The sequence below is a fragment of the Mustelus asterias genome (genome assembly GCF_964213995.1).
Source record: "Mustelus asterias chromosome 26 unlocalized genomic scaffold, sMusAst1.hap1.1 SUPER_26_unloc_11, whole genome shotgun sequence".
Taxonomy (NCBI): Eukaryota; Metazoa; Chordata; class Chondrichthyes; order Carcharhiniformes; family Triakidae; genus Mustelus; species Mustelus asterias.
The window spans coordinates 593499-619670 of NW_027590078.1; the positions used below are offsets into that span (position 1 = coordinate 593499).

The following is a 26172-nucleotide window of genomic DNA, read 5'->3' on the forward strand; positions in this document are numbered from 1 at the left end:
CAAGGATGTTGCCTGGATTGAGTGGCATGCCTTATGAGGATAGGCTGAGGGAGCTCGGTCTTTTCTCCTTGGAGAGACGTAGGATGAGAGGAGACCTAATAGAGGTATATAAGGTGTTGAGAGGCATAGATCGGGTGGACTCTCAGAGGCTTTTTCCCAGGGTGGAAATGGTTGCTACGAGAGGACACAGGTTTAAGGTGCTGCGGGGGTAGGTACAGGAGAAATATTAGGGGGACGTTTTTCACACAGAGGGTGGTGGGCCAGTGGAATCGGCTGCCATCAGTGGTAGTGGAGGCAAACTCAATAGGGTCTTTTTAGAGACTCCTGGATGAGTACATGGGACTTAATAGGATGGAGGGTTATAGGTAGCCTAAAAGGTAGGGATATGTTCGGCACAACTTGTGGGGCCGAAGGGCCTGTTTTGTGCTGTAGTTTTCTATGTTTCTATGTTTCTAAGCATGAACAGTGCTAAATTTGAGGCTGTCACGTATAGTACTATACACATTTGGGTACTATCCTGTATGTAGAAATATAGGTTGTGTTTGAAGAGCATTTTTGAATTTACTAGCACAAAGTGATATCTCAATTACAGAGGGAATGATTTAATAGCCCCAGAGCAGAGAGGGTTGTCTTTATTCTTCTTTCCCCACCTCACCCAAATGTTACTCAGTTGCCCAATTTACAAAGTAATACCAGGTGAAAGGCTGTTTTCCAAAGACACGTACTATTACGCCTCAATAAAAACAAATCTGCAGCCCCCACAAGGAGAACTGTAGATTGACTGTAGATTAAATGAGATGTGTTTGCACACTCTTGTCACGTTAATTCTCAATGCTTTATTTTCTTATGAACATTTATTTTTCTTGTTCGACAGATTTGATTATCTGCTGCAACAGACCGAGCTTTTTGCCCACTTTATCCAACCTACTGCACAGAAAACTCCAACGTCTCCTTTAAAGATGAAACCCGGGCGCCCACGATTAAAGAAAGATGAGAAACAACGCTTCTGTCGGTTGGACAGTAAGATATATTCCAGGCAATGTATTTTTGGATTCATGATGCAAATTCTGAGAGATTTCAACTTGGAAAGTGTTCCTGGTGTTTGAAGGCCAAAGAGGCGTTAATGTTGGGATCAAAGTAGAATGGTGGAAGTAAAGCTTTCATTCCTCCTTGAGGTTTTGGGGCCTCGGCTTTCAGTGATTTGGATATAACTCTTTACTGCTTCATCCAGATTTGCAGACTAGGTTAGGAGCAACCACAAATTGGGATCATATGATGGAGTTGCAAAGAGGGCATAGCCCAATGAGTGGGCAAAGCTGTGGCAAATGTAGTTCAGTGTGGAGAAGTGTGAGGCCACCCACTTTGGAACTGAGAAAGACAAATCTAAGTGTTTTCGACAAGAGAGATTATTGTGGAGGAGCAAAAGAGATTTGAGTTTCCATATATACAAATAACACGATATTACTGCACTGTTACAAAAGATAATGGAATATGCTAAGAGGAAGATGGCATTTATCTCAAAATAGTTTGGGATGAAAAAATGAGGAAGTTGTACAGAGCCTTGGTCAAACCTCAGCTGGAGAACTGCCTTTGGTTCTGGGCAACGAACCTCAGGAAAGTAATATTGGTCTGGCAGCGGGATGCTATCTGGTCTTAGTGTCAGGTTATGAGAACATAACATGTTCCGTAAATTTGGCTTTCATTCCGTTAAGCTTAGTGTATTAAAGAGTGACCAAATTGAGGTGTTTAAAATGATTAGGGGATTTGATAGGGTAGATACAGAGACTAATTTCTTTTGAGGGAAATCTGGTTCAAGGGGGCACATCTTAATATTAGAACGAGGTTCGTTAGGATTGAAAGTGAGGGCTATTTCGTTCCACTTGGTGGAAAGGTCTGCCCCAAATGGCTGTGGGTGTTAAATTTTCTGAATGGATTTTTTTCTTTGTTGGCTGCACTATCAAGTGATATGAAGCAACAGCAGGCATGATTTAATTGAATAAACAGATGTCTGAGGTTGCATGGCCTACACCTTTTCTCTGCCTTTTTAAAGTTGAAACAGCATCTTAGTCACCAAGTGTTCAAATATCCTGCATCCGTATAACAGGTGTGGAATTCCTGTCAACCTTGCATTCAAAACACTGATGTTATGAAATGTGTCACATGTATGATTAAAGAGTCTGTTGACAACCATTGGCACACAAGATTATACATGTGTAATTACCTAATTAAATGAAAAAGTACTAATATGTTGTGTAATCTACCAGGGTCTTGGGAGAGTATTTACATAACAGTAGATTTCAAAGTTTATGTTTGGAATCAACTTTAAATTAAAACAATGGCCACCTGCATGAATTGCAATTTTGAATCTTACTTCAATAACATGCTGTACGTAGGGCATGGTGGCACAGTAGTTAGGGTGGCAGTGTGGCAGTGGTTAGCACTGCTGCCCCACAGCGCCAGGGACCCAGGTTCGAGTCCCGGCTTGGGTCACTGTCTGTATAGTGTTTGCACATTCTCCCCGTGTCTGCGTGGGTTTCCTCCGGGTGCTCCGGTTTCATCCCGCAGTCCAAAGATTAGGGTTAGGTGAATTGGCCATGCTAAATTGCCCCTTAGTGTCAGGGGAACTAGCGAGGGTACATGCATGGCATTATGGGGATAGGGTCTGGGTGGGATTGAGGCCGGTGCAGACTCCATGGGCCAAATGGCCTCTTTCTGCACTTTAGGATTCTATGTACTAATCTTCACCACATAAGTGATGCACAATCTCCAAAATAATTTGTATGGTGCTGTTTATTCTGAAGTGATTGTGGATTTGAAATTGACTGCAGTAACAGCTCTTTTAAAATGGTTTGGAAAGTAATAGTAACCCCTCGCACAAAACTATTCACTTTTAATTCTCAGCTATCGCCATCGTCGTACGGAACAGGAAGAGGATGAAGAGCTACTGTCAGAAAACAGCAAGACAACCAATGTCTGCACAAGGTTTGAAGAATCCACATCATGTGTGTAAAGCCATTTTATTCATTATTTCATACATGAGCTCAGTTTTCACTCCCTTTTCCCAATTGCTTTCACATTTTCAGTCACCATTCATCGATGTGCAGTGTTCAATTTTGTCAAAATTAGACTTGTGGGACATTTGAGACTGATGGAATTAAATCTCCAAAAACAACACCTCCCGTTCTCCTGGTTTAATTGGCTGTGTTTATTGGCATAAGGGGTCTTTTTAATGGAACAATCTACTAATGTTGACAGACACCACGGACTCACTCCAGCCTAACTTGTAATCTGACATCATATTTTCTGACTGGATATTGTCGATATTGAGTATTTTGAGGTCAGATTCAGCATGAATAAAATGCAGGGTAAAGCTGAAAGATCTCCCTCATGCCAGTATGACATGTGTTTCATATATCAGCCTTTCACCTTGCTCTTTGTTTTGTTCAGCTTTGCCCTCTCAAAAAGTGCTCCCAAGGAACTGAGTTGAAACTGCTCCAACTTATTTTTCATGGGGTCCTAGCAGCCATTTTAACATGTTAGTGTGCGCCACATGAAAAGGAACCATCTGCTTTCATGAGGAATAATTGGATTATCATACAGATTGCATACATGTAACATGCTGTCCTTTTGGTGTTGAGAATCATGTATAATCAGTTCCTTACCCTATGAAATGGTGAGCTGAATGATCTGTTCTCCCAAATGGCATTTCCCCAATCAAAGAACAAAGAAAAGTCCAGCACAAGACAGGCCCTCCAGCCCTCCCAGCCTGTGCCAATCATGATGCCCTTACTAAAATAAAGAAAAACCCTTCTGTCCTTATTTGGGTCTGTATCCCTCTATTCCCTCCCTATTCATTTACCCGCTGAGATGCCTCTTAAATGTTGCCAATGTGCCTGCTTCCACCACCTCCCCTGGGAGTGCATTCCAGGCACCCACCACTCTGTGAAAAACTTCCCCCACACATCTCCCTTAAATTTTATCCCTCTCACCTTGAACCTGCGCCCCCTTGTAATTAACACTTCCACCCTTGGAAAAAAGCTTCTGACTATCCACCCTGCCTATGCCTCTCATCATTGTGTCCACCTCTATCAGGTCTGTCCTCAGCCTCTGTCTTTCCAATGAAAACAGTCCTAGTTTATTCAACCTCTCCTCATAGCCAACACTCTTGAGACCAGGCAACATCTTGGTGAACCTTCTTTGCACTCTCTCCAAAGCTTCCACGTCCTTCTGGTAGTTTGATGACCAGAACGGCACGCAATGCTCCAAATACTCATAACATATTCAAAATCCCAGTAATGTCCATGCAATGATTTCTCACAAAGCAGTCAAAGCCCAGGAACCTGGTTCCTCACCATCATTCCTTCTCTCTGCCCTCCCAATCTTGCTCATACTTGCCTTAGTGAAGTTTAGGTGCTCTGTTTAACAGTTTATGTTTCTTTATATACTTTGGCCTTGTTTTATTGGTCAATTTAGTTGCTATAGAATGGTAGTAGTCGTGGTGAAAATCACCACCTTCGTTTTGGAGCCTGCGTCTGAACGCTGACATTCTTTATGCAAACATTGAGACCCTAATACTAAATGGATTGTGCTGCTTGCTTTTTGTTGTCTCAAGCTATCATGTTGCTTTCAGTTCAATGGTTCCTGAAACAGTAATACTTTTCCTTTTGGTCATGGCACTGATTTCATTTCCCCTTGAGCTGTATTCTGTACAGACTCTTGCAACGGTTGAAGGCTCTAAATGTTTGGGGTCTCTTCCACAGATGTAAAAGGAGGGAAACTCCGCGACTATCAGATCCGTGGACTGAATTGGCTGATTTCTTTATCTGAGAATGGCATTAATGGTATCCTGGCAGATGAAACGGTATGAATACACATTGATTGTAGACATAACAAATGTTTGGTGTAGGCATGTGAGATGTCTAGTTTAAAGGATTTAATAAGATAAATGTCTCTGTAATGCACTGGTTATCACGTTCGCCTCACGTGAAAGGTTCCCGGTTCAAAACGGGGTGAAGCATTCATTATATGTATTCAAGAGGCGGCTCGGTAAAGCACTTGGGGTGAATGGGATCAAAGGTTATTGGAGGGGAGGGGGGAAGCAGGATGAGGCTATTGAGTTGGATGATCCGCCATGATCGTAATGAATGGCGGAGCAGGCTCGAAGGGCCAAATGGCCTCCTCCTGCTCCTCTCTTCGATGTTTCTCAATAGGGAACAAGTATCTTCTCCCGGATGTTCGAGGGTGTACCATTCAAAGATTAGCGGAAACCTGGAACGTTTGTTTTCTCCTCCTTCCTGCCAAAACCTAGCTTTTTATTTTATGGAAAACTTGAGGCATGGTTAGTCTGGACATGTCAAAACTGAGACGAAGGTTTTTGTTAGATTAGTGTGAAGGGAAATGGAACCAAGGCAGATAAATGGAGTTACGATGTAGATAAGCTATGATCGAATTAAATTGCAGAACAAACTTGATGGGCCGAATGGTTTCTTCCAGTACCTTTCAGAAATGCTTCAGGACAACAATGATGAAAAAAGTCTTTGATTCTAAGAGAATTAATTGTTTTACTTTGTTTACCAGGGTCTCGGGAAGACTTTGCAAATTATTGCTCTTCTTGGGTACATGAAACACGATAGAAACATTCCTGGACCTCACATGGTTCTAGTCCCCAAGTCTACACTGCACAACTGGATGCTTGAGTTCAAAAGATGGATACCGACTCTTCGAGCTATTTGTTTAATTGGTGACAAGGATCAAAGGGTAAGAACTGTGTTTTATGTTTCCAAAAATACTGTTGGAAAATACAACTGATGCATGGAGTTTAGTTTGAAAATGCATTGCACGTTGTGGAAGTAATCCGTGCAGTGCTTGTTGGATCTCCTGCCACATGTTGGCCGACCCCAGTGGGAAAGTACAAAGGCCGAATGGCCTCTTCCTGCACTGTAGGGATTCTATGGTTTGGAGAGTTGCCAAGAGCCAATTGCCCTTTGGCCCCTCTCCACCTTTGCCCGTCATGCCCTTGACGCTGCTCACTGCTGGCGGGGCTGGAAAACCCCAACGTCAGTGTTTTATTCAGTTAAATTTGTCTGATTCATGCCTGTGATCAGATCTGTTTCTGCTGCATCCCAATTGTCTTCTAGAAAAATAAATTTCTGGTGTTTGGAAAACTGAAATGTAACCCACTTCTTACTTTATCAGGCAGCTTTCATCAGAGATGTCCTCCTTCCTGGAGAGTGGGACGTTTGTGTGACGTCGTATGAAATGCTCATCAGGGAGAAACCTGTTTTCAAAATATTTAATTGGCGATATGGTTATGGATGAAGCCGAAAGGATCAAAAATGGGAAACCCAAGGTAAGTGTGTTTTCCCTTCATTTTCTCTGCTCTCTTCCCCATCCCGTCCATTACCACCAGAGTTAATGGCTACCATTGTAGTGAATGCTACATTTTCTGCCTCATCTTCAGGTGAATTGGGGAGAAACGCAGGCTTGATTTGTAGCATGGGGGCATGAGGAGGGGGCGACATGGTAGCTCGGTGGTTCGCACTGCTGCCTCACAGCGCCAGTGACCCATGTTCGATTCCCAGCTTGGGTCATCGTCTGTGTGGAGTTTACACGTTCTCCCCGTGTTTGTGTGGGTTTCCTCCGAGTGCTCCGGTTTCCTACCACGGTCCAAAAAAATTGCTGGTTACGTACGTTGGCCGTGTTAAATTCTCAGTGGACCGAAGTGTGGCGACTAGGGGATTTTCAGAGTAACTTCATTGCAGTGTATTTTTGAGCAAGGTGCAGTTATGTGTGGGACCAGACAGAAAATGAGGCACAGACGTTTGCTGCACACTGTTCCCCTGGAGAGGGGAATGCAAAGACGGGGTAAGACGGAGTGGCAAAGAACAGTAAAAAATAATTCAGTGTGGATGGAAGTGACTGTTCTCTGGTGAATGAGATAACGAAGGACAGGAAGATTGGAACAAAAGTTTGGAGGGAAATCCAGGAATAGAGATTTTGAAATGAAGGAAAATGATACATTTTGAGTACTAATGGTTAATATAATTGTTATTTGCTGCTTTCACTGTTCCTTCACACTTCCGTCAAAGCTTTAAGAGCTAAATTAAAAGGGTTATTTATTGTCACAGATGGAATGCGAATCTTGAGGAAAAGAGCGCTTTAATCTCACAATCCAATGCAGACAATCATTTTTAAAGTTTAAGTTTATCAGTGTCACAAGTAGGCTTACATTAACACTGTAATGAAGCTACTGTGAAAATCCCCGGGTCGCCACACTCTGGCGCCTGTTCGGGTACACTGAGAGAGAATTTAGCACAGCCAATGCACCCTAACCAGCATGTCTTTCGGACTGTGTGAGGAAACCGGAGCACCCGGAGGAAACCCACACAGACATGGCGAGAACATGCGGACTCCACACAGTTACCCAAGCCGGAAATCAAACACTGGTCCCTGTTGCTGTGAGGCAGCAGTGCGCACCGCTGTGCCACATTCAACCAAATTACTCCAGGGGTTCAGAAACTTCTGGGAAAGTTATTGCACCATCAATTATTGAGGCTCGATAGTTAATCTCTGGGTTTTAACACTGGTGGAAGAGTGGAGTGGAAATATTTGAATTGAAAATCAAAGATCAGATCTGCTTATTCAGACCGCAGTGTGCTCTTGTTTTAAAAGCTTTTTAACCAGCTGCCCCTTCCACAACCATTGCTTTTTAACCAGCTGCTCCTTCCACAACCATTGCTTTTTAACCAGCTGCTCCTGCCACAACCATTGCTTTTTAACCAGCTGCTCCTTCCACAACCATTGCTTCGATTTGAAAGAAATACCATTCAATTGTGGACGACTCTGGAAGTTTCCATATTCCCGTCTTGCAAGTTATAGATAACCGTTTGTAATCTTGATGCACTATTACTACACTTGCTTTTTGCTTCCTAATGCAAAGCATTTGGTGCCACTATATCTGAATTCATTGGAGAAATGACAGACACGAATACACACCTAAAAGATCAGCGAACTTTTAACTGCAGTCTGAATCTACAGTTGTGCCAGTCGTATAATTCGAACTTGTACCCAGTTTGTCCAGTCATGCTTTTAAATCTGCTAAATTTACAGCTCTCTGAAATAGTGAGAGAATTTAAAACAACAAATGGATTATTGCTCACGGGTTCACCACTTCAGAACAACCTGCACGAACTCTGGGCTCTGCTCAACTTCCTCCTCCTGGATGTCTTCAATTCGTCTGCAGTAAGTAATGAGAAAAGCAGCTTGACAGTGACTGTACCGTTTGTCTAAGGTTCAATGACAGTGTTTCAACCTATTTCTTTTTGGAAGGCATGAGAGAAAGCTGCAAAGTTGTGTCTTTTTCATTTTTGAAGCTAGTGTCCGGGGAAGCTGTCCAACTTGCTGGAGGGTGTTGTGTGACACCATTGTTCCTTGCATTGGGAGCAGCCAGGTCGCTAAATGGCCGCAGTCTGTGTATTAATTTGTCCACCTGCCCACATTTTGTGAGCACTATATTCACCAGATGTGTGCCGATGCAGAGTCCAATTGGTGATGTCTGCTCCTCTAACCCTTCAAACTGCTATTGACCATTCCTGATGCTCAGTGTCACATCTGTCTTACACTGCGAAGCGGATTTAACATGCTTGATGTTTCCTTCAGCAAAACTGTCACCTTGTGTCACAATTCTAAACTTACATTAAAAGCTTGCTGGGGTGAGAGCTTTTTCCATATCTATCTCAATCCACAAATTAGCTATCAGAAGTATTTTAGTATTTATTTTTGTTAAAGTAAGAAAAGCTATGTTTCGAACTGAATGCCTAACTGCCCATTCTTCCTGTGTGGGTGTCCTGTAGCTTGTTACAGAGATGGGAGTAGGTGGTCCAAGGGAAAAAATGATTTTTTTCCATGTTAAGTTGCTCACATGCCGACCAGCTGAAACTGATTTGCAATTGTTATGAGCAGCTGTGCATCTGTTTTCTGATATCATTTGTGAACGATCTAATTTGGATGCTACCTTTTTTAAATTGCCATTCTTGTTCTTCTAGTGATAAACAATGTAATAATAGAAACCATTGGATGTGGCGTTGATGGAAGTAACACAATATGCTAAAACGTTTGGGGTTGGCATGAGTCGAGCCGCTTGTTGTTCTTTGCAGGTCTTTGATTCTTGGTTTGACACAAACAACTGCTTCGGGGACCAGATGCTGGTTGAGCGATTGCACATGGTAAGCTTCTTATCTTATCTGTATTCTGATGCTGGGACGTCATTAAAATGCAAAGTTATTTCGAGCCCATCGCCCTCAGAAATATTATTCACAAAGTTGTATATTTGTGTGATGAAGTGATGTGCCTTGAGAGTGTTTGGGGCTAATTTGAAGAAACAGCAAGGTTTCTTTTCTTCATTTACTGGGTGTGGATGTCGTTGACTAGACCAGCATTTATTGGCCATCCCGAGTTGCCCTTCAGAAGGTGGTGGTGAGTTGCCTTCTTGAACCACTGCAGTCCCTGAAGTTCCAGGTACATCCACAGTGCTGTTAGGGGAGGAGTTCCAGGCTTTTTGACCCAATGACGGTGAACAAGCAGCGATATGTTTCCAAAGTCAGGATGATGAGTGACTTGGAGGGAAACCTCCAGGTGGTGGTGTCCCCAGGTACCTGCTGCTCTTGCCCTTCTAGGTGGCAGTGGCTGAGAGTTTGGAAGGTGCTGCCTAAGGAACCCTGATGAATTCCTGCAGTGCATCTTGTAGATGGTACACACGGCTGTCACTGTTCATCGGTGGTGGAGGGAGTGAATGTTTGTGGAAGGGGCAGCAATCAAGTGGGCTGCTTTGTCCTGGATGGTGTTGAACTTCATGACTGTTGTTGGAGCTGCACTCATCCAGGCAAATGGAGAGTATCCATCACACCCTTGACTTATGCTTTGTATCTGGCGGAGAAGCTTTGGGGAGTAAGGAGGCGAGTTACTCACCGCAGGATTCCTGGCCTTTCACTTGCCCTGGTAGATTTAGAACTGTCAATTTATAGATTAAAAATGTGATGGCAAAAACTGAGGATCTATGTTCTACTAAATGTTTATCCGAGCAGTGTTAAATTTTGAGTTACTGCGTGTGAATTACAAATTAATTTGACTTTTATGAAGTGATAAAGAACATAAGAACATCAGAAATAGGAGCAGGAGTAGGCCATCTAGCCCCTCGAGCCTGCCCCGCCATTCAATAAGATCATGGCTGATCTGAAGCGAATCAGTTCCACTTACCCGCCTGATCCCTATAACCCCTAATTCCCTTACCGATCAGGAATCCAGCTATCCGTGATTTAAACATATTCAATGAGGTAGCCTCCACCACTTCAGTGGGCAGAGAATTCCAGAGATTCACCACCCTCTGAGAGAAGAAGTTCCTCCTCAACTCTGTCCGAAACTGACCCCCTTTGTTTTGAGGCTGTGCTGTCTAGCTTTCTTTCTAAGTGGAAAGAATCTCTCCACCTCTACCCTATCCAGCCCCTTCATTATCTTATAGGTCTCTATAACATCCCCCCTCAGCCTTCTGAATTCCAACGAGTACAAACCCAATCTGCTCAATCTCTCCTCATAATCAACACCCCTCATCTTTGCTATCAACCTGGTGAACCTTCTCTGCACTCCCTGCAAGGCCAATATATCCTTCCACAATTAAGGGGACCAATACTGCACACAGTATTCCAGCTGCGGCCTCACCAATGTCCTGTACAGATGCAGCAAGACACCTCTGCTTTTATATTCTATCCCCCTCGCAATATAGGCCAACATCCCATTTGCCTTCTTGATCACCTGTTGCACCTGCAGACTGGGTTTTTGCGTCTCATGCACAACAAGGACCCCCAGGTCCCTTTGCGCAGTAGCATGTTGTAAATTTTTCCATTTAGATAATAATCCAATTTGCTATTATTTCCTCCAAAGTGAATAACCTCGCATTTGTCAACGTTATACTGCATCTGCCAGATCCTCGCCCACTCACTCAGCCTGTCCAAATCTCTCCGCAGAACTTCTATGCCCTCCACACGATACGCTTTTCCACTTATCTTTGTGTCGTCAGCAAACTTTGTTCCCCTACACTCAGTCCCCTCCTCCAGATCGTCTATATAAATGGTAAACAGTTGAGGCCCCAGTACCGATCCCTGCGGCACGCCACTAGTTACCATCTGCCAACCAGAAAAGCACCCATTTATTCCGACTCTCTGCTTCCTGTCGGATAACCAATCCCCAATCCACGCAAACACCCTCCCCCCAACTCCGTGTGACACAATCTTCTTCAGCAAACTATTGTGAGGCACCTTAACAAACACCTTTTGGAAATCCAAAAACACCGCATCCACCGGTTCCCCTCCGTCAACCGCACTAGTCACATCTTCATAAAACTCCAACAAGTTCGTCAAGCACGACTTTCCCCTCATGAATCCATGCTGCGTCTGCTTAATCGAACTATTCTTATCCAGATGGCCTGCTATTTCTTCTTTAATGATGGATTCCAGCATTTTCTAGTTGGCACCGCTTCTTGCAGACATGACTTACCTGCGATCCACTGGAATTAAGTGGTGGCTCTATTCGTGTAACGAGAATGGTTTCTGAACAGTCCAGCTGCATCCCACTTAGAATGGATTAGAAATGTTAAAGGGCACAAAGCTCAATGAACATTTACCAGGTGTTCTTGCATTCAGTAAACAGTGCTTGAAGTAAACATGGCATTTAAGGTGCTGGAATAGGCAACTTAGAAATTGATGACACGAATAGATAATTATTGCCTTTCACTCGATGTAGGCAACTACCACAGGTGTTTTTAATTAGGGTGGACATTTTACCCAGATCTGAATAATTTGAATCACTTCAGATATTACATAATATGGTGAAGGGGGAGAGATTTCTTTCGCTTCATTTACTCTCAATTATTTTTTCTGTGGCCATATATTGAACTCCTCAGTTGACCTTGGTAACAAGGCCCATTCAGCATCCCCACGGCCTGTTCCAATTGCTGATACCGACCTTGATAAGAGCATTTCAATTGATGCTGGATCTCGAGTAGAACTGATTCCTGATCAGGAAGACTTGCTAAATTAAAGTGTTTTTATCACATTTTGGGAGGTGCAGGGTAAGGGAAATAGAATATTTTTTGTTTGCTTCAATGTCTATCCCCTATTTGAGAAGCTGAAATGGGTTGGGGAAGAGGAGGAATGGTAGGTTACAATTACTCGGATTTATCTCCTCTTCTGTTCACACTACAAGCTCCATTTCCTAACCATTCACTCCAAACCTCTGTCTGGTTCCTGTCTGTCTGAGGCTTCACCAAACTCTTTGCAATTGTGATATCCTAATTGAGCCTGAACTACATTTCCAACCCCATATTCTCAATATTACCAATACCAGGACCATAATATCGCCCGCCCTTGTTCAATCCCTTAATTAGCACTAGGTTTTCCGAAACAGCCTCCCACCTTGCACCACGTGGAAGATTCGATTCATCAGAACTGCTGCTGACATGAACCAAGTTCTGTCCACTGCTCCATTTGTGCATCGCTGTTGGTCAACCTTCAGCTGTTTAGCCAAAGCACTGGAATTCTTTCCCTAAATCTCTCTGCCTCTCGAGCTCATCCTTATTGGACGGCACGGTAGCACAGTGGTTAGCACTGCTGCTTCACAGCTCCAGGGTCCTGGTTTCGATTCCCGGCTCGGGTCACTGTCTGTGTGGAGTTTGCACATTCTCCTCGTGTCTGCGTGGGTTTCCTCCGGGTGCTCCGGTTTCCTCCCACAGTCCAAAGATGTGCGGGTTAGGTTGATTGGCCAGGTTAAAAATTGCCCCTTAGAGTCCTGGGATGTGTAGGTTAGAGGGATTAGCGGGTAAATATGTGGGGGTAGGTCCTGGGTGGGATTGTGGTCGGTGTAGACTCGATGGGCCGAATGGCCTCCTTCTGCACTGTAGGGTTTCTATGATGATGATTTAAGAAACTGCTTTAAAAACTCCTTGGTCACCTCTCAATGGGTTTTTTGGTAGCTCGGTGTGAAATTTGTCTGATAATTGCCCCTGTGATGATCCTGTAGACATCTTATTATCATAGAATCCCGACAGTGCAGAAGGAGGCCATTTGGCCCATCAAGTCTGCACCAACCCCACATATTTACCCCGCCAATCCCACTGACACCAAAGGTTTATTTAGCATAGCCAATCAACCGAACCGCACATCTTTGGAATGTGGGAGGAAACCGGAGCAGACACGGGGAGAATGCACAAACTCCACACAGAGAGTGACCCGAGGCCAGAATTGAACCTGGGTTCCTGGCGCTGTGAGACAGGAGTGCCAACCACTGTGCCACCATGCCACCTATGTTAAAGGTGTTGTAGAAATGTACATTGTTGAGGAATGAGGAAAGTGAATTTAAGGTTACTGCATTTCTTTCTCATAAAGGGTTGGATTCCAAGGTCTGATCTGTTCTGTTGCAGAATAAAGCTGTTGACAATCTAATCTGAAGTTGTAGGTGTTTTCATCAAGTGAACATTCAGCCCACACCTGTAGATGTGCTTCAACCCATGGCTTGTTCAGCTGTTTTTGTTGAACCTGTGCTTCAGTCCACAGAACTGTTCAGTGCAGCTTTTGTAACATTGCATTATTTTGCTTGAACTTCTTGGGCATCATCAGTGTGTAAAAAGCATGTATTCTCACCTGAATTAGGTATTGAGACCCTTCCTCCTCCCACATATTAAAGCTGAGGTAGAAAAGAGCCTGCAGCCAAAAAAGGAAGTCAAAATGTATGTGGGCCTGAGCAAAATGCAACGGGAATGGTGAGTGCACAACTTGTGAATCTTAATGTGTTGCATTGTGAAGTACGGCATCATCTTGCAACAACTCATTGAAATTGTGCTGCACTTCAATCAACAATTAGAGCATTTGTAGAACTAAGGGAATAGATTCACCAGTGTAAGCGAGTGTGATTTTACCCAATGCACCAATAATAGGCTGACTCCCTACTATTGACCATCTTGCTTCCGTCTGATCTGTAAGATTTTTGTGTTTGGAATTCTAACTTCCCTCAATCATTTCCATTATTTTTTTCCCGAAACAGAAGATCATCATTGAATTCAGACTGGACGATTGCCATTCAAGTGTGATTATTACAGTGCTTTCAAACTACTTTGCTCTCAGCTTTGGGCTTTCTTCTTTCAAACCCCGATGCAGCCCATTATTGATACCCACCTGATCAGGTACTAGTGAGGTGTCCCCTCCAAACCTATTCACCATGTCGATCTAGTTGGTCAAGGAGAACGCTGCAAAGCCCTTCAAAATGAATCTGTACCCGATGCAACACAATGTCATTGCCTCACGGTGATGCCAGGATCGCTGCCATAAATATAAAATAGTCACTCATAAATCAAACAGGAATTTAGGAGAAGATTCAAAAAAGAAAGTGGCAGAGTGGTTCCTGTGGAACTCAATACCACAAGGAAAGGCATGACATTGATGCATTTTAGGGAAGTTTGTTAAACATAGAATGGAAAAAGAAATCGAAGGTGTGAGGAGACTCTTATCATGAACACTGATCTGGAATTGTTGATCGAAACGGCCTGTTTCTGCGTTACAAATACTTAATCCCAGAGTACTTCATATTACTCGCATCCAAATGACATGAAAAGGAATATTCCCATCCCTTCAAACCCTGGCCACCTGGAATGAATTGTACTTTATATCAAAGAACAAAATGTTGAGTGTGTATTAGTCGTAAGACATGGGTTTCTATCTCTGTGAGGCTTAGATGGAGCACCCTGTTCCCTGGTAGGTGAGAGTGGTTGGAATGTGGATCCTAGACTTTGTCCGAGGCACCTAGAGAACAAAGCATTCATTTTAGGTTGTAATTGCTTTCTGTTGAGCTCCATTAAAAAAATGAATTTATCTCCAATTTGTTGTAATGAGATTTAATTCTGGCCTTGCTGACAGGTACACCAGGATATTAATGAAGGATATTGACATCCTGAACTCCTCAGGGAAAATGGACAAAATGCGTCTATTGAATATCCTGATGCAACTGCGCAAGTGCTGCAACCACCCCTATCTGTTTGACGGAGCTGAACCTGGCCCACCTTACACCACTGACACTCACCTGGTAGTTAACAGTGGCAAAATGGTGGTACTGGACAAACTGCTGCGGAAAGTGAAGGAGCAAGGTCAGCCGCAGGCCTGGTCAAGGCTTTTGTTTCCCTTTCTGTCTTTCAATCCTTCTATAGGAAGGAGACATGGAGTGATTTGATAGTTTCGTGGATACTTGAGTAGCTCGGACGGGGTGGGGTGTGGCCAACATAAGGCATAACGCCCAAATTAACGATTGCCAGGCCGTAAAGGGAAATTAATTGAAAATATTCCAAAATGTGTTATAAATTAATATGCAATAAACTCTGGAATCAGCAATGGTTTTAGTTATAGTAGGACAGGCAAAGAAGCTTACTGAGATATCCTTGAGGAGAGAACCAAACTAAAACACAATGCAAATTAGGTTTTTAGAATATGTTCAACAAATCTGTGATTAGAGAGTAAATATAGTAATAAAGTTCACGCTTTGTGAAATAGATGACATTGTCTCAATGGATTAAGAATTAGCTTAATGTTAAAGTTCCTATTTTGGGAGGATGTCGGTTTGGATTCTGATTCGATTGGAAATTCAAAGAGCATGCCAGTCACTCGAACTCGAATCCATGACCAAATTAGTTGAGACTCTGGAGACCAGGAGGAATTGAACAAAAACTACTGTGCAGTCCGATCCATATAGAAGGAAATCGGGTGGAGTGGAAAATCAAACATCCTGGTGTATAGATTGGCTGTAAACAACCGCCTGCATGGTTATTTGTGCATTTCCGAGTCCGATGTCAGACTTTGTCATGCTCTGGAGGACTCCTGTACCTGTGCTGCAGACTGATCAAAAATAGAACAGGATTTTTAGTAAATGAAAGGGGTTTGTGATGTTTAGCCTTCGTAAGCATGCAAGGATTTCCACGACGATGTCTGCAAAAGAATTTGAAAATGATGACTGATGACACCATGACAGCATTTGACCTGTGCAGCAAGGTACAGCAGATTGCATGCTGTGATGTTTTGGGTTACAAATCAGCACAGGTTTTAATGAGTTAAAAACAGCTGAAAATACTCAACTAATCTGGTAGCATCAGCGAAGGGTCAACTATGACTCTTCAGAACTCCCCTCTCCACAGATGCTGCCTGACCTGCTGAGTATTTCCAGAACTTTGCTTCCATCTATATAGCTTTTATTTCACAAGTTTTAGTGACTGTTTAAAACAATAGAGTGTCTTGATCTGAAATAGCATCCCGTTTTAGTTGTTCTGGCCTGCCACACGCCATCCACTGGGGCTGGGGGCTCCCAAAAACTGGCCGATTTACCATCAACTATTCTTCATGAGGAGAGTTGGATCACAGGCCTCTGCAATGCTTGATGGGCCCCATCCTCCTTCCGGGGGAATAGTTACAGGAGCCACATATTCAGAAAATTGGGGGCTAACGTGTTGGGAGAAGGTGAATGGAATAATTACATGGTTTGGGATTGCAGCTATTTTTTGATTAGGGTTTAGGTTTTGCTGCCCAAACTGCAGCACCGTCTGGAATCCAGCTGGAATATAAACCCTTTGAAATCATTCCCATCAATCAAGGCAGCTGGGTCACATGGACAGTTCACATTGTATGAATTATAAAATTGGAGTTGGTTGTGTGTGTTCATTTATGCCTCCTGTACGATAACTAGTTTACTAGATGACTCTACATCCTGCAAGTTACCAGTGAAATTTGGTTTCCATTATCCACATCAGTCGATGTAGATTTTTGAAGCATTTGTGTATCTGCGCTGTGTTCTTGGCTACCGATCAACCGATCACCCTGTTGAATGATCTTCTTTTCCACAGGTTCTCGGGTGTTGATCTTCAGCCAGATGACCAGGGTGCTGGATATCTGGGAAGATTATTATATGTGGAGAAACTACGAGGATTGTAGACTGGATGGACAGACACCGCATGAGGAGAGACAAGTATGTTTCTTGCCCTGTGCTTTCAAAACTGAGCTTGTTTGAGGAAAGTTCCAACCTCTTAAATTGATCTGAGGCTCTATTATCTAAGTAAGAATTCGAGACTTAAGGTTACAAAACTGACTCAAGGTTTTCAAACAAGAAATATGAATATTCAATTTGAATCTAGCATCTATTTGTATTTTTAAAAATGAAACTTTCCAACAATTAGTAAAAAGATTGGTCCCAATCGCTTGTTCAATTCTGGCTTAACTTTTCTTTCTCATCCCTCCAGGATTCTATTTCTGCTTTCAATAGTCCTGGGAGCTCAACGTTTATCTTCATGTTAAGCACACGCGCTGGGGGTCTTGGTATAAATCTAGCCACGGCAGATGTAGTAATCCTATAGGACTCAGACTGGAACCCTCAGGTAGACCTCCAAGCTGTGGTAAGTTACTGAGCGATTAGTTATTTGTGTTCTGAAAGCCACGTACAGTTGAATATATAACTATTGTAGCTGGTTTTAACATCCAAGTGCACTGATCAAGCGACATTTGGTATTTTACTGCCACTGATACCCCCTCAAATCTTCCGTGTGTTGCTCCCATGGTTTCTTTAAAACTCCACTCGACTGAACTGGTGGAAATATTTCAGCAAAGGCCTTCAGTTTGCTTCTCTTTATCTGAATGGAGCGTGCGGTGGTTTTCAGAATTGGCGTGGGATGATTTCAGCTGACTGGGCATCTTGTTTCTCCTCACCAATTTACTTCCAAATCCAATTGAGAGTTTGGAAATGAAATCCATTTTAAGTTTCAGTAATGCTGAGGTGTCACTGTCAGGAACTGCCTTCCGTGATTCAGTTTCACACAAATCAACTGATGCACGGATTTTAATAAGTGCTTCGTGATTGCCTCGTGCACCAAGGGCTTATGAATTCAAATCTCACTCATTTGCGAAGTTTGAATTAAAGTTTATAGTGAGCAGCAAAAGGGAGCAGGGCTCCCCAGTTGTTCAGGTGCTTCACTAATATGCTTCAGGGAAGAGCATCTGTCAGTACTTGACTCCAATCCACAAACACAGCGGTGATTCTAATTCCCCTCCAGTGTGAAGTGGCAAGTTTCTCAATTGCTTCATTGATCCACCAGCCAGTTACCGGATTGCAATCAATGCATCTGAGAAATAATTAAATAGGTCCAGGTGCTTCCTTTGTTTTCTCGGCCCTCAGTGGGCAGAGAATTCCAGAGATTCACCACCCTCTGAGAGAAAAAGTTCCTCCTCAACTCTGTCCTAAACTGACCCCCCTTTATTTTGAGGCTGTGCTGTCTAGTTCTAGATTCCTTTCCAAGTGGAAAGAATCTCTCCACCTCTACCCTATCCAGACCCTTCATTATCTTATAGGTCTCTATAACATCCCCCCTCAGCCTTCTAAATTCTAACGAGTACAAACCCAATCTGCTCAGTCTCTCCTCATAATCAACACCCCTCATCTTTGCTATCAACCTGGTGAACCTTCTCTGCACTCCCTCCAAGGCCAATATATCCTTCCACAATTAAGGGGACCAATACTGCACACAGTATTCCATCTGCGGCCTCACCAATGTCCTGTACAGATGCAGCAAGACATCTCTGCTTTTATATTCCATCCCCCTTGCGATATAGGCCAACATCCCAATTGCCTTCTTGATCACCTGTTGCACCTGCAGACTGGGTTTTTGCGTCTAATGCACAAGGACCCCCAGGTCCCTTTGCACAGTATCATGTTGCAATCTTTTTCCATTTGGATAATAATCCAATTTGCTATTATTTCCTCCAAAGTGAATAACCTTGCATTTGTCCACCTTCAGTCCCGTTAGTCTACCAAGCACTGCCTCCCTGGTAACATTAATTGTATTGATTACCTCGCCTCCTACCAACCCTCTATCGTTACTATTCGGTAAACTATTTGTGTCTTCCACCGTGAAGACCGACACAAAAAACTATTTAAAGTTTCAGCCATTTCCTCATTTCCCACTATTAAATCCCCCTTCTCGTCCTCCAAGGGTCCAACATTCACTCGAGCCACTCTATTCCTTTTTATACATTTGTAAATGCTTTTACTGTCATTTTTTTAATATTGAGAGCTAGCCTAGCTTCATAACCTATCTTTCCTTTCTTTATTGCTTTCTTAGTCGTTCTTTGTTGTTTCTTAAAGTTTTCCCAGTATATTTCCTCAGTGTATTTCGGTGCTTTGAGGTATTAACTTTAAATGGCAGCGTTGAACCTTTGGGGTCCCATGAGAAGTGTTAATCATTCCCAGCCTTCACTCCAGAATTTTATCTTGCATTCTTTTCTCTGACCGAGTTATGGCACGGATGTTAAAGCTTTGTGTTGGGGATTGTGAATACATTGGATCCTCCCTCAGTAACCTGTTCTTTTTCAAATACCGCAGAACATTTTAAAATTAAACTTCAATATTTTCACAGCTAACTTCTCTAATCGTCAATGATTTTAAAATGAATTATCATTACAATAGATTGGGACCTACCACCTGGAACTGTGCAATCTGGCATATGTGTTCCGGACTTTTGGTGAAATAGTCCTAAAAAATGCAAAAATGAACAGGAAACCCTCTGCAATCTTCCACAGAGTGTGAACAGCCAGTTAAAGTACGCTGTGCAACAAAGTGGGCTCAATAGTTTCCACTATCGCCCTTGTGTGTCTATTTATTCACATGTGAACCCGTCTCTTGCATTACTAAAAGTTTAATGCCCTCCATACCAGGATGTTGCCTGGTATGGAGGGCATTAGCTATGAGGAGAGGTTGGAGAAAATTGGTTTGTTCTCACTGGAACGACGGAGGTTGAGGGGCGACCTGATAGAATTCTACAAGATTATGAGGGGCATGGACAGAAGGGATAGTCAGAAGCTTTTTCCCCAGGGTGGAAGAGTCAATTACTCGGGGGCATAGGTTTAAGGTGTGAGGGGCAAGGTTCAAAGGAGATGTATGAGGCAAGTGTTTTACACAGAGGGTGGTGGGTGCCTGGAACTCGCTGCCAGGGAAGTGATGCACGTCAATCGAACTCAAGACACAAGGCTTCGGTAACTGAAGGCTTTTATTGCCTAACAATGGAACTACTAGAACGTAGGTACACCACCCCAGACTGACGAGGTCCCGCCCGAGCAGGGGGTCTTATACCTCTCCCAGGAGGCGGAGCCCGACTGGGATGTGCCACAACAGTAACAACCACAGGTGTATTAATCCCACCCTAGCCCAACAACAACATTAGAACAATCCCACACTGTGAACACCCTAGCCCACCAATAACATTAGAACAACCCCACAGTGGGAACCAACGATGGTTCACCACGTTCACCCCTCCTTTGAGAACAAAGGCCGGCGGGGTGCGAAAACAGACTAAAAAAAAGTCAACAGATTATAAGTCCAGACGGTCTGGAGGACCGCACCATCGTTGTGACCTCCTCAATACCGGCGGTGACACCGGAGTAGGTGCTTGCGGTGGCGTTCTCTCCAAAACAGCGTCCGGCTGTCCTCTCGCGGACTCACAGGCCGGTTGACCCTGATGAAGCGGTAGTGCAGGGGATCCCGGTACATTCTCCGATGGCGCCGATCTCCGGGTCTCAGGCAAGCTGTACAGTGGAGTATAACTGTTATGCACTGGTCCCGGTGCTGACCGCGCCACGTCCGGGGAAGAAATAAGGGATAAGGGATTCGTCACTGGGGGTATGGGAGCGACAGGAGTTGCTACGTCCCCTGCGGGCGCCAGGTCTCGGATCGAGACTGTGTCCTCTCGCCCGTCAGGATATGCCACATAGGCATACTGAGGGTTGGCGTGGAGGAGGTGGACCTGTTCGACCAAGGGGTCGGACTTGCGGGCCCTTACATGTCGCCGCAGAAGGACGGGTCCTGGGTATGTCAACCAGGCTGGTAAAGATATCCCCGAGGACGACTTCCGAGGGAATGAGAACATCCTCTCGTGGGGAGTAGCATTGGTTGCCGTACACAGGAGGGAGCGAATGGAGTGAAGCGCATTTGGGAGGACCTCCTGCCAATGGGAGACTGGAAGGCCTTTGGACTTCAGCGCCAATAGGACAGCCTTCCAGTCTGTAGCATTCTCTCTTTCCACCTGTCCATTGCCCCTAGGGTTGTAACTCGTGGGCCTACTAGAGGCAATCCCGTATGAGAGCAGGAATTGCCTCAAGTCATTACTCATGAACGACGAGCCCCTGTTGCTATGTATATAGCTGGGGTACCCGAACAGGGTAAAAAGATCACGGAATGCCTTGTTCACCGTGGCAGTCGACGTGTCCGCGCAGGGGACAACAAACGGGAACCGGGAGTACTCGTCTATGATGTTAAGAAAGTACACGTTCCGATCTGTTGAGGGAAGGGGGCCCTTAAAATCCACACTCAGCCTCTCGAAGGGGCGAGTGGCCTTGACCAAATGTGCTCGGTCAGGTCGGTAAAAGTGCGGTTTGCATTCTGCGCAAATCCGACAACTCCTTGTCACTGACCTGACGTCCTCCACCGAGTAAAGCAGGTTGCGGGCTTTGATAAAGTGGTAGAGCCGAGTGACCCCAGGATGGCACAGGTCATTATGGAGGGTGTTCAAGCGATCCTCCTGCATAGTAGCGCATGTTCCGCGCGAGAGGGCATCCGAGGGCTCATTGAGTTTCCCTGGACGATACATGATATCGTAATTATAGGTGGAGAGCTCAATTCTCCACCGCAAGATCTTGTCATTCTTGATCTTGCCCCTCTGCGTGTTATTGAACATGAACGCCACGGACCGCTGGTCCGTGATCAGGGTGAACCGCTTCCCCGCCAGGTAATGGCGCCAGTGTCTGACGGCCTCCACAATGGCCTGGGCCTCCGTTTCCACCGCTGAATGCCGAATTTCGGGACCTTGGAGGGTGCGGGAAAAAAACGCGACGGGCCTGCCTGCCTGGTTTAGTGTGGCGGCCAGGGCGAAATCAGATGCATCGCTTTCCACCTGAAAAGGGATGGATTCGTCTACCGCGTGCATCGTGGCTTTCGCAATGTCGTGTTTCAATGCCTTGAAGGCCAATTGGGCCTCTGGCATGAGTGGAAAAGTCGTGGACTTAATAAGCGGACGGGCTTTGTCCGCGTAGTTGGGGACCCACTGCGCATAATAGGAGAAGAAGCCTAGGCATCTCCTCAGTGCTTTTGCGCTAGCGGGCAAAGGAAGTTCAGCAAAGGGGCGCATACGGTCGGGATCAGGGCCAATGACCCCGTTTTCCACTACGTATCCCAGGATGGCTAACCGGCACGTACGGAATACACACTTCTCCCTGTTGTAGGTCAAATTCAGGCGAGATGCAGTGCGTAAAAAGTTCTGGAGATTTGTGTCATGGTCCTGCTGATCACGGCCGCAGATGGTGACATTATCCAGGTACGGGAACGTAGCCCGCAGCCCGTTCTGGTCCACCATTCGGTCCATAGCACGCTGGAAGACCGAGACCCCATTGGTGACACCAAATGGAACCCTAAGAAACTGATACAGACGACCATCCGCCTCAAAAGCCGCGTAGTGTCGGTCCTCTGGGCGGATGGGGAGTTGGTGGTAGGCGGACCTAAGGTCTATGGTGGAGAACACCCGGTACTGCGCAATCTGATTGACCATATCAGATATGCGCGGGAGAGGATACGCATCCAGCTGCGTATATCGATTAATGGTCTGACTGTAATCAATGACCATCCGGGGTTTGTTCCCGCTCTTAACCACCACGACCTGTGCTCTCCACGGACTAACACTGGGCTGTATGATCCCTTCTTTGAGGAGCCGCTGAACCTCAGATCTGATTAAGGTCCGATCTTCAGTGCTGTAACGCCTACTTTTAGTAGCGATGGGCTTGCAGCCTGGTCCAGATTCTTGAATAAAGAGGGTGTGGTGATCTTTAATGTAGAAAGATTGCATGCGGGGCACTTTGGACAATTTGGAGACTGCAGCTGGTCCCCTACAGTCAGCGAAGGGAGTGGCCCACCGTACTGTAGGATCACACTCTTCATGTGGACCATAAAGTTTAGTCCGAGGAGAATTGGTGCGCAAAGATGCGGCAACACAAGGAGCCTGAATCGCTCGTAAATTGTGCCCTGCACTTTCAGAGTTACCACACAACGCCCTTGAACAGGGACAGACCGGGACCGTGATGCCATAGAGATTGTCTGTTTGGCAGGTTGAACCTGGAGTCCACACCTCTTTACAGTGTCAGGGTGAATAAAGCTCTCAGTGCTCCCGCTGTCAAACAGACAATAAATTGCACGACCATTTACCTTTCTGTCCATCATTGAACAGTCAAGCCTGTGGTGCTTCGCCTGGTTCAGGGTGATCGACGCCACCGTTGGCCCTTGAACATCACTGCAGGCAGCTGAGGTCGATGCTGAGGCCCCCTGCTGGTCGCTCCTGGTCGTCGTCGACCAAAATGGCCGTCCGCATGAATCGCACATGGTTGAGGGCGCCAAGCGTAGCGACTCCTGGTGGTCATCCTCCTCCGACTCCGTCGACCACAATGGCGTCGTCCTGGACTCGCACGTGGACGAACCCCGTGGGTACTTCGACGTCGATGGTGATGATCCCCGTTCTGAAGGGTCACGGGCTGCACTGCCGTTCTTGGGCTAAGATCTGCACACCTTCACGTAGTGCCCCTTTTTACCGCATTGATTACAGACCACCGCTTTAGCAGGACACTTTTGTCGTGGATGCTTGGCTCCTCTGCAGAAGTAGCACCGCGGGCCGCATGGGGCTGCCGCCGTCGTCGGGTCTACATGGGAGCACGCCATAACACTGCACCTCGAGCCCGTGGGGCGAGGAGAGATTTGTGACTGCTCCTGCCACGTTGACTCCACGTGGTCCTCCGGATACAGGACCAAGCTCTTCGAAGCCGCCTCAAGCATTTCAGCCATCTCCATAGCTTGGGTCAGGTTGAGATTCCCCTTTTCCAGCAACTTGAGACGGATGTACGAAGACCCTCCCCCTGCCACAAACGCATCTCGGGCGAGGTAATACATATACTGCTCAGCCGACACAGCTTTGCAGTCGCAGCCCCTGGGAAGCTGCAAGAGCTCATTGGCGTAATCCTCCATGGTTTCGCCCGACTGCCGACGTCGTGTAGCGAGGAGGTAACGAGCGTGGATCTCGTTGGGACGTCTCGTGTAGCGCTTTTTTAAAAGCTCGAGGGCCCTCGGGTCGGTGGTGGCCGCACGGATCGCGAGGTAGACAGTGTCGGTTACCCTCGCATGGAGGACCCGGAGTCTGTCGTCATCTGTGATGACCGCTGCAGAGGCTGCCAGGTAGTCCTCAAAACACTTCAGCCAGTGGTCGAAGGTGTTAGAGGCGCCCACCACACGTGGATCCAGCGTCAGACGCTCTGGCTTTAAGATTTGTTCCATACTCTCCTTTCCGTCGAGAGCTTAGTGTTAGGCAATAAAATTGATGCACGTCAATCGAACTCAAGACACAAGGCTTCGGTAACTGAAGGCTTTTGTTGCCTAACAATGGAATTACTAGAACGTAAGTACACCACCCCAGACTGACGAGGTCCCGCCCGAGCAGGGGGTCTTATACCTCTCCCAGGAGGCGGAGCCCGACTGGGATGTGCCACAACAGTAACAACCACAGGTGTATTAATCCCACCCTAGCCCAACAACAACATTAGAACAATCCCACAGTGTGAACACCCTAGCCCAACAATAACATGAGAACAACCCCACAGTGGGAACCAACGATGGTTCACCACAGGAAGGTAGTGGAAGCAGATATGGTAGTGAGTTTTAAGGGGCGTCCAGACAAATCCATGAATAGGTTGGGAATAGAGGGATCTGGTCCCCGGAAGGGTAGGGGGTTTAGTTCAGTCGGGGCAGCATGGTCAGGCAGGCTTGGAGGGGCCGAAGGGCCTGTTCCTGTGCTGTAATTTTCTTTGTTCTTTACAATTTCTTAACATCGAGACTGAATTCTTTCAGGAAGGTTAGTCGATCAGAATCTCAATAAGCTGGGGAAAGATGAAATGCTGCAGATGATTCGTCACGGTGCTACCCACGTATTTGCTTCTAAAGAGAGCGACATTACAGACGAAGATATTGATGCGATATTAGTCAGGGGTGAAAGAAAGGTAAAACGAACATCAGGAACGGGAGTGCCCCTTGCTCTGCGATTCCAATCCTGCAACTTCATGGCTCACCTGTTCAATACTCTTCTTACAATGCTGCTGCAACATTTTCATCGGCACAATAAGTCTCACTTAATCTGCATCTCAGAAAGTTCTGCAAACTGACTATCAAAAGCTCATTGCATTAAATGCATTGTCCTGTTATGGTTTTGTTCAGTCTCTTTTACTTCATACCATTGTCATTGTGCCAAGAGGAGATGATGAAACAATTGGATTCAACCCTTAATTTCAGCTTTGGAATTGTTTGTGTTTACAGCAAAATGTTTTTTTTTAAAGCCTTTATTGTGGGTTTTGACAAAACGATTGAACTGAGTTCATCTGTCTTGGTGAAGTTAATGCCATTGAATCAATCTTGCTATGCTAATGTGAAGTGTTTAGCTGGCAGCTAATACCCAAGTACAAATGTATATTCTGAAATGGTTGTCATCGGCTTCACACATCAATATCTTTGTTGCTAAACAAATAATTTTGGTGTTTATATCCATTGCATCACTGGAACTAGTTTTCTATGTAATAGGAATTACACTATCTAAAAGCAAAACTAAAGTCCCATTATTTGAAATCTCCTTGGTTTTAAATACGATGCTATTGCAGCTTCTGAAGGCCTGTGTAATATTAACAATTATTTAGAGTCATAGAGGTTTACAGCATGGCAACAGGCCCTTCGGCCCAACTTGTCCATGCCGCCCTTTCTTTTTTAAAACCTCTAAGCTAAGCCCAATTGCCCACATTTGGCCCATATCCCTCTGAACCCATCGTACCCATGGAACTATCTCGTACTTGTGTGGAACACAAGTCGAGACAAAACTTTGTCATAGAAGCATGGAAGGTAAGACAGGAGGAGTCAATTTGGCCCTTCGAGCCTGCTCCGCCATTCATTGTGATCATGGCTGATTGTCCAACTCCAAAGCCCAATCCTGCTTTCTCCCCATAACCTTTTTATCCCATTCGTCCCAAGTGCTAGATC

General features: G+C 45.2%; 1 pseudogene; it reads left to right on the plus strand.

Moving 5' to 3' along the window:
- Positions 1-458: 458 nt before the first annotated feature.
- On the plus strand, positions 459-25431 carry LOC144482092 (SWI/SNF-related matrix-associated actin-dependent regulator of chromatin subfamily A member 5-like; annotated as a pseudogene).
- The last annotated feature ends 741 nt before the right edge of the window (positions 25432-26172 follow it).